Below are 9,487 nucleotides of genomic sequence, written 5' to 3'. Positions count from 1 at the left end.
ATAGTTACCAAAGGTTTTAATGATTTATAAGCATTTTTTAATGATTTATTTTTCCATTAACTAACATTAATAATTTTTTCTAACACAAATGAATAAAGTAAAAAATATATTGTTAATATTTAATGTTATTTGTGAATTAACCAATGTTAAAAAACAACATTATTTAACTGTTGTTAATTTACATCATTAATAAATATATACCATTTAATGTTTATCAAAATCAATTCCAAAATGTGTTAATATATTATTAAATTTTAATGTTTTATCTTTTGAACATGACTATTTTTCTAATATTACAAATATTTTGTTCATTGTTAGTTCATTGTAAGTTCATACTATCAATGAAGAATTAACATGCTGTAAAAAATATATTTTTCATTGTTAGTTCATGTTAATTAATGCATTCCCTACTGTTAACAAATGAGACTTAATTATAAAGTGTTATCAAAACCTTTAATGCTTTATAAGCATTTTTTAAGGATTTTATTGAGAAGTTTAAACAGACCCACTCTCTATCTCTCTCTCTCTCTCTCTCTCCCCCTCCACACTCACTGAACTCACACAGTCAGTCACTCACCCAGTCACCCACCGCACACATTAGAAGCAGTGACAGGAGATCTCTGATAGTTTTTAAATTTTCTCCTCTCCATAGTGTATTGTAAATTCATGAAATTAATCACATATCTCAGACTGTCTTGTTCTGTGTATGTAATTTTTTATTAAGTGTTTGGAAGCTGCTCTTAAAAGATAAAAAAAAAAAAGTTTTCTCTTTTTTACTGTAACTTTAATAAGTTGCCATTAAAACACCGTTCAAGATATCCTAAATCCGTCCGCAATTTAGCATCTTCAGTATTTTGGCATCATGAGAAAAAATGTTTGGTGTGATTTCTGTGTTTCTGCTTGAAGGAGTATTAATTTGTTTACAGCCTGTTTAAAAAAAAAAACCCACATTAAAATAAATATAGCCGACTTCCTGTTGGTCGTAGCTAATGACTGTAAATTAGAAAGTTGTCCGGCTTAATAAGAACAATTTATGTACCGAGTTTGGTGTCTGTAGCTATCATTATATATATAATCATTAATAATTATATACCATTTAATGTTGATCAATATTAATTCCAAAATGTGTTTATATATTATTACATTTTAAAGTTTATCTTTTGAACATGACTATTTTTCTAACATTAAAAAGATTAATAAATGCTTTAAAAAAAATTGTTCTTTGTTAGTTCATACTATCATGGAAGAATTAACATGCTGTAAAAATATATTTTTCATTGTTAGTTCACGTTAATTAATGCATTTCCTACTGTTAAGAATTGAGACCTTATTATAAAGTGTTATCAAAATCTTTAATGATTTATAAGCATTTTTTAAAGATTTTAAAAAACAGACCCTCTCTCTCTCTTTCTCTCTCTCACCCACTGGCTCAATCCACACAGTCACTCACACAGTCACTCACAGCCCACCCCCACCCCTCACTCAGCTGCAGTGACAGGGAGCTCTCACTCAGATGCAGTATATCAACTCTCTGATAGTTTTAAAATTTTCTCCTAAGCATAGTGTATTGTAAATTCATGAAATTAATCACATATCCTCAGACTGTATTGTTCTGTGTATGTAATTTTTTATGAAGTGTTTGGAAGCTGCTCTTAAAAGAAAAAAAAAAAAAAAAAATCTCTTTTTTACTGTAACTTTAATAAATTGCCATTAAATCATCGTTCAAGATATCCTAAATCCGTCCGCAATTTAGCATCTTCAGTATTTTGGCATCATGATAAAAAATGTTTGGTGTGATTTCCGTGTTTTTGCTTGGAGGAGTATTAATTTGTTTACAGCCCGTTTTTAAAAAAAACCCACATTAAAATAAATATAGCCGACTTCCTGTTGGTCGTAGCTAATGACTGTAAATTAGAAAGTTGTCCGGATTAATAAGAACAATTTATGTACCGAGTTTGGTGTCTGTAGCTAAAACTAACCCCCCCATTTTTGACAAAAGGTGGCGCTATAGAGTGCCTCTTCCACGCCCGTTTATGAGCTTTTTCCAGTGTCTAACTATCATTAATACTGATATGTGTGTTGAGTTTCATGACATTCTAAACATGTTATCTGCCTCAAAATCACCAGAAACGAATTTTCAACTTTGACACGTTGCCATGGTAACATAATTTTAGATATCAATATTCCCTTCACAGTTTTACATCGGCCGTGTTTTGACATTATTCCGGTGAAGTTTGAAGCAAATCGAGTAAAAATAAGATGCTGAATTCAAAGCATTTTGAAAACGACACACTTCCTGCAGCCAGTTGGTGGCGCTATAACTTTCAGTCATAATAGTCACATCTATCCGATCGGCATCACACAACGAACAAATCAATGAAGTTTGATCTACATCATACAATGTATGTGGACGTTATTAGGCATTTCCTGTGTCTCATTTTTCGCCATAACTTCATCGCCTCGCCACGGGCAAACCGTTCGACATATCAAAAATATCTTCGCAATTTAGCGTCCCCAATGTCTTGAGATCATGTTCACCTAGTTTGGTGGCAATCGTATGGAAATCCTCAGAGGAGTATATCAAATTCCAGAGCATGCGCTTTTTAAACAGCCCTGAATAGCCGACTTCCTGTTGGGCGGAGCCTAAAACATGCAGCGTGAAAGTTGTTCAGCTCAATGAGTTCTATATGTGTACCGAGTTTCATATGAATACGTGCAAGTATGTGTGAGCTATACATCAAGCTTTCTGACAATTTTGCAGGGGGCGCCGTAGAGCCCCTGTGCCACGCCCGGGTCCCAGCCTCAGCGGCGTCCTAATGGCCGCAGGTTCCAATGTGTGTGCCAATTTTCAAGAGTTTTCGGGCACGTTAAGGCCCCCAAAAGTACCCGGATAGTCGAAATAAAAAATAATAAAAAAAAAAAAAAAAAAAAAAAAAAAAATAATAATAATCCTTAGGGGAACAATAGGGCCCTGCGCCTTACTGGCTTGGGCCCTAATAATCCTTAGAAGAACAATAGGGCCCTGCGCCTTACTGGCTTGGGCCCTAACAAAACAGTAAAGGTAAGCTAATCATTATTTAAGTTAATGGAGTTGTCAGACAGAACAATATTAACATTTGTATTCCATCATTTTTGCCTGATGGTCTAGATTTCAGTTGGGATCATGAGCAAGACCAAGAATGGTTTGAAGCCCATGAGAGGAAAAAACCTACCTCTACATGTTGACCCCCAGTGGTCATCTGAGCAACTTTTGGAAGCCGCTGTGAAAACACTAAAAGACTTCAATCAAGAGATGGAGAATATGTCTTGCTTTATCCAGATAGCTCTCAGATAAAAAAATATCCCTGGGACTGACACACCTTTTACCATTGGACAGTACAAAGAGGCCATTGGAAAGGCATATCAAAGGATCACACTGTACATATGTACCCTTGAGGATTTGTTGTCAAAGAGTAAGTATTAAAATAGTATGTTTTTATATAATTTATGTGCATTTAAACTAAAAACTAAGAACTTTAAGTGCTTTGTGGGATTCCAACTAGTTACAGCCTACAAATTTAACAATACTGGACATATAATTGGAAATAGAGATTGATCACAAAGTCTTTTGTGAGGTCAAGAAGATGACTCGGCTTCAGAAGATGATGATGTTGTTGTTAGGGCACAACCTAATCTGTCATCTCTTTCTGACACAGTGGTAGGTACATCTCAGGAATTTAATTTAATTTGCATGTGTTGTGAGGATTTGCAGCGTTTCTTAATTTGCATACATTGTGAGGATTTGGACGCGCTTCTTAATTTGCATACATTGTGAGGATTTGCAGCGTTTCTTAATTTGCATACATTGTGAGGATTTGGACGCGCTTCTTAATTTGCATACATTGTGAGGATTTGCAGCGTTTCTTAATTTGCACGTGTTGTGAGGATTTGCAGCGTTTCTTAATTTGCACGTGTTGTGAGGATTTGCAGCGTTTCTTAATTTGCAGGTGTTGTGAGGATTTGCAGCGTTTCTTAATTTGCAGGTGTTGTGAAGATTTGCAGTGCTTCTTAATTTGCACGTGTTGTGAGGATTTGCAGCGCTTCTTAATTTGCACGTGTTGTGAGGATTTGCAGCGCTTCTTAATTTGCACGTGTTGTGAGGATTTGCAGTGCTTCTTAATTTGCAGGTGTTGTGAGGATTTGCAGTGCTTCTTAATTTGCAGGTGTTGTGAGGATTTGCAGCGTTTCTTAATTTGCACGTGTTGTGAGGATTTGCAGCGCTTCTTAATTTGCACGTGTTGTGAGGATTTGCAGTGCTTCTTAATTTGCAGGTGTTGTGAGGATTTGCAGTGCTTCTTAATTTGCATACATTGTGAGGATTTGGACGCGCTTCTTAATTTGCATACATTGTGAGGATTTGCAGTGCTTCTTAATTTGCAGGTGTTGTGAGGATTTGCAGCGTTTCTTAATTTGCACGTGTTGTGAGGATTTGCAGTGCTTCTTAATTTGCATACATTGTGAGGATTTGGACGCGCTTCTTAATTTGCATACATTGTGAGGATTTGCAGTGCTTCTTAATTTGCAGGTGTTGTGAGGATTTGCAGTGTTTCTTAATTTGCACGTGTTGTGAGGATTTGCAGCGTTTCTTAATTTGCACGTGTTGTGAGGATTTGCAGCGCTTCTTAATTTGCACGTGTTGTGAGGATTTGCAGCGCTTCTTAATTTGCAGGTGTTGTGAGGATTTGCAGCGCTTCTTAATTTGCACGTGTTGTGAGGATTTGCAGCGCTTCTTAATTTGCACGTGTTGTGAGGATTTGCAGCGCTTCTTAATTTGCACGTGTTGTGAGGATTTGCAGTGTTTCTTAATTTGCACGTGTTGTGAGGATTTGCAGCGCTTCTTAATTTGCACGTGTTGTGAGGATTTGCAGCGCTTCTTAATTTGCAGGTGTTGTGAGGATTTGCAGCGCTTCTTAATTTGCACGTGTTGTGAGGATTTGCAGCGCTTCTTAATTTGCACGTGTTGTGAGGATTTGCAGCGCTTCTTAATTTGCATACATTGTGAGGATTTGCAGTGCTTCTTAATTTGCAGGTGTTGTGAGGATTTGCAGTGCTTCTTAATTTGCAGGTGTTGTGAGGATTTGCAGTGCTTCTTAATTTGCACGTGTTGTGAGGATTTGCAGCGCTTCTTAATTTGCACGTGTTGTGAGGATTTGCAGCGCTTCTTAATTTGCACGTGTTGTGAGGATTTGCAGCGCTTCTTAATTTGCACGTGTTGTGAGGATTTGCAGCGCTTCTTAATTTGCATACATTGTGAGGATTTGCAGCGCTTCTTAATTTGCATGTTGTGAGGATGTGCAGCGCTTAATTTGCATGTGTTAGGATTTGCAGTGCCTTTCTTAATTTGAATGTGTTGAGGATTTGCAGCGCATGTGCTGTCAAAATGATGTTTTCTTGATTTGCTGGTGGGTTTTTTTCTATTTGCATGTGTTTTCTGAAGTTGCAGTGCGTTGAGCTCTCTCGGCCACAGTACTTTACTCTTCTCTCGAGGAAAGAAAACTACAAGGCCCAGAAAGCATTGCGGGAGACAGGAAGTCACTGACAGTAATACGCTTCAGAGGTTAGGCTTCATCGCCTGTAAAATTTGCGTCGTTTAACAACGTTTGGAGTACTTTTGATGATTTGTGTTATGTATTGGTGTGTATGGGTGCTGATTGTGTTGATTTGTATGAGGCGCCACGTAGGATTTAAATCAAACTTCGTTTATTGATACATACATAACACACATGCATATACACCTATAAATGACTCGCATATACATGTATACCATTAGATGTTCAAAACATATGAAATACACGTGCACACTAATATGAAATCCATACCAATACATATTATGTTAGTAATGAATGCATATACACTTGTGAATAACTTGAATATAAACTTGACGCACGCATACACCTATAAACACTCGCATATACATATAAACTCACTGCACGTAGACACATCCATAAAACACTTGTACATACATACAAAATAAAACGTGGATGCATGCTTTATTTGTGTATATGTATATGCGAGTGATTTCATATGTGGATGTGCTGAACTTTTCAGTGTAAACGGAAGGCATTTCAGTGTAAAAGGAAGCAGCAGTACTGGAACATTTGAAAATGCTTAACCTGGCTTAATGCGTTAAAACAGTGTTTTTATAATGCCAAACTCAGTAAACACATTATTAATAAAATCAAACTATGTAGCGTATAGTATGATTTATTAATAATGTGTTTGAATTTGGCGGATTTGGTGGAAAAAAAAAATGATATCGATATAAAGTGGTTGCATATTGACATGAAAAAATATTTAAAAACGTGTATTAGCAGTAAATTTAAACTGGAGAATGTTTTGAAGCGCTATAAGTGCGTGATGGTTAAGTTAATTCCACCGACTGGGTTAAAACGTCCGATGTGTTTTTAATTAAAATTTTAAAATAACACATTGTCAAACTGTAAAGCTTATATTCCCTATATAGTGATTGACAGTTAATTTTTTTGTTTTGTCAATACATCCCTTGTACACAACTATTTAAATAATATATGTAGCCTCAGTCCAATTTTTCATGTGAACTTCTTGTGTACTTTACGTACAGTAAGGGAAATATTAGAAGTATTGTCTAAGGCGAGATATTGGCTAAATGTATTGTCAGCTTGGCTACTAGGCAAATCTCCAGATGCAGGGACATTTTAAAACACTGTGGCTTAATGCATTAAAACAGTGTTTTTAAAAAACAAACAAACGCAATGAACACAAACCATGCTATACTGTACATAGTTTGATTTTATTAATAATGTGTATATGAGCGTCGGAACCATTGTATGTGGGTGGGACAGGACCCACCCACTTTTGAAGACCAATGATATCAGACCCACCCACTTTTAGCGTCTCTAATTCAGCGAATATGTCTGTGCACTGTTCAGAGCGCCGTCAGTCAAATCCATTCCACATGACATGAAGAATGCCATAATAAATTAAACTTCATTTAGCTACAGCCTTGAATTCCACGCTGCTGCTTCCTCAACTCTATTGCACTTTGCTCATTCAGAGTCCATATAAATGAAACTCCATTCTGTGTTTTCACTAGTTACTCGCTCCTGCTGCACTACACAGCAAAGTAATGCATCTGAGCTCAGATACACCTAATCCTATCCGATACTTTTAAACTTTTCGATTATTTTATTGTAATAAGAGATGTGAAAAAGGAGAAGAACGTTTTCAGCCAAAGGCGGACGCGAACTCGGGTCTCTCACGTCAAAAACGCTGTGGTACACGCTTTACCTCTTACACCACTGGAAATGCGTTTAGCCGTCTCTAGTAATGTTTTGACATTAATGGGCAGAGGTAAATAACCCATGCCAACAAGCCATGCCCATTACAACTGTGTGTAAATAGACACTCCGTTAATTAAAAGGCGCCAGACTATAGAAAATATACTCCAGTATTTTTTATTTTTTTCCTGGGGGGAGGACCCATATTATTTTGCTTCCGACGCCCATAAACTAATGCATTAAGCCAGGTTAAGCGTATTCCTTATGGGAGGAAAACGCTTTACGTGTAATTAAACGCGTTACATTGTTATTCTTGACTCATCTGCTTGTCTATACATCGTATGCAAAAGTACCGCTGCTTCGGTTACACTGAAATGCCTGCCGGGTCACTGAAAAGTTCACGCACATCCACATATGAAATCACTCGCATATACATGTATAGGTCTACACAACTAAAGCATGCATCCGTTTTATTTTGTATGTATGCGTGAGTGTTTTATGGATGCGTCTATACGTGCAGCGAGTTTATATGTATGTGCGAGTATGTATAGGTGTATGTGTGCGTCAAGTTTGCATATAAGTTATTCACAAGTGTATATGCATTCATTACTAACATATGTATTGGTATGGATTTCATATTAGTGTGCATGTGTATTTCATGCGTTTTGAACATCCAATAGTATATATGCGAGTAATTTATAGGTGTATATGCACGTGTGTTATGTATGTATCGATAAGCGAAGTTTGATTTAAATCCTACGTGGCGCCTCATAGATTTGCGTCTGTCACGCGCGCTGTTGAACTGCAGGCGGCACAACATTGAGTCCTGCGCGAGGAGCATGGCAGTAAATCATGATTTCCATGCACGTGTTTCAGTCCGAAAATTAAGATGAAGTCGTCCAGAAGTGAATTAAAAAACCCTGTTACACATCTATTTATTTTTTTTAAACTTGCATAATCAAAAACTTGGCATTCTGTTACATAACTAATCAATTTTATTTGCTTTGTTTAAAAATGTGCTACTTTTTTACTTATTTTTTTTATTTAAAGGACAATATATTTAATGTGATATTTAGAAAATAATGAAATGTAACTACCTTTTATTCAGCTCCTATGTAAAAAGCTCATGTTTAGAAGTTGCATAATCAATAAAGGGCTTAGTATTTAAGTTTGCACAAAAACAAATATCTATTCTCTGTATGCTTTGTTGCACAGTTAATCACTTTGCTTTGTCTATTTATGAATATGTGCAACATTCCCGTTTTTCTCTTTATTTCTGGAACCAATTCACTTAGGCCTGTTTCTATGTGATTGCATTGCTTTAGTTTCTTCTATAATAATACTGTACTATTCGATCCAATATATCTGGATAATATCATTAAAGGAATTAGGATTGCTTCCAAATTATGAATGATCTCATTGAATTTAATATGAATTATCACTGACATTTCTGGGTAATTTTCTCATTTATTTGTGAATGATTTAGTTTTTATGTTACTGTTTGGAATCAATTTATATCTAATTACAGGGATCTTTTAATGGGCTTTTTACACTTGTAATTTCTAAGTGAGTTTAGGCATAGTTTCTTCACTTATATTAATTTGATGGAATTTCATGACAAACGTTTTACTTATGTAGCAGACGCTTTTGTCCAAAGCGACTTCCAAATAAGAAAAAGTAACTAAAACTAAAAGTTACAACTCTATAAATACTATATACCCACATATTTAAGAAAATAAAGAAATTAAATAAAATGGACACATGCATATAACAACATTTCAATAATAACATATAAATGAAAAAATTAAAAAGCGATAATACTATCCCTTGCCGGTGTCCCTGTCATATTGCAGATCACATTTTAATACAGGTGCACAAAAATTAAAATAAGTTTTCTTTGCCTTTACTGTTTATGAATATGTGCAGCATAACATTTTTATTTTTTTTGGAGTTTTTCATAATTTGGAAGCAATTTCTGTCTAATGAGGATACATTAATTGGCTTTTTACTTATGAAATTTGTAAGCGATTATATGATTAAATCTGGATAATACCATTAAACTCCCATTACGACTGATTCCAATGAAACTCCATTGTCATTCCTTCTCTAGAAGCTTATTGCAAACGATGGATCACAGATGCTATTAAAATCACAATTTCTGATGTCTAATTTGCAAATTTTCCCATCAGAAA

The sequence above is a fragment of the Barbus barbus genome (assembly GCF_936440315.1).
Source record: "Barbus barbus genome assembly, chromosome: 1".
NCBI classification, from domain to species: Eukaryota; Metazoa; Chordata; class Actinopteri; order Cypriniformes; family Cyprinidae; genus Barbus; species Barbus barbus.
This window is presented reverse-complemented; position numbering follows the sequence as displayed.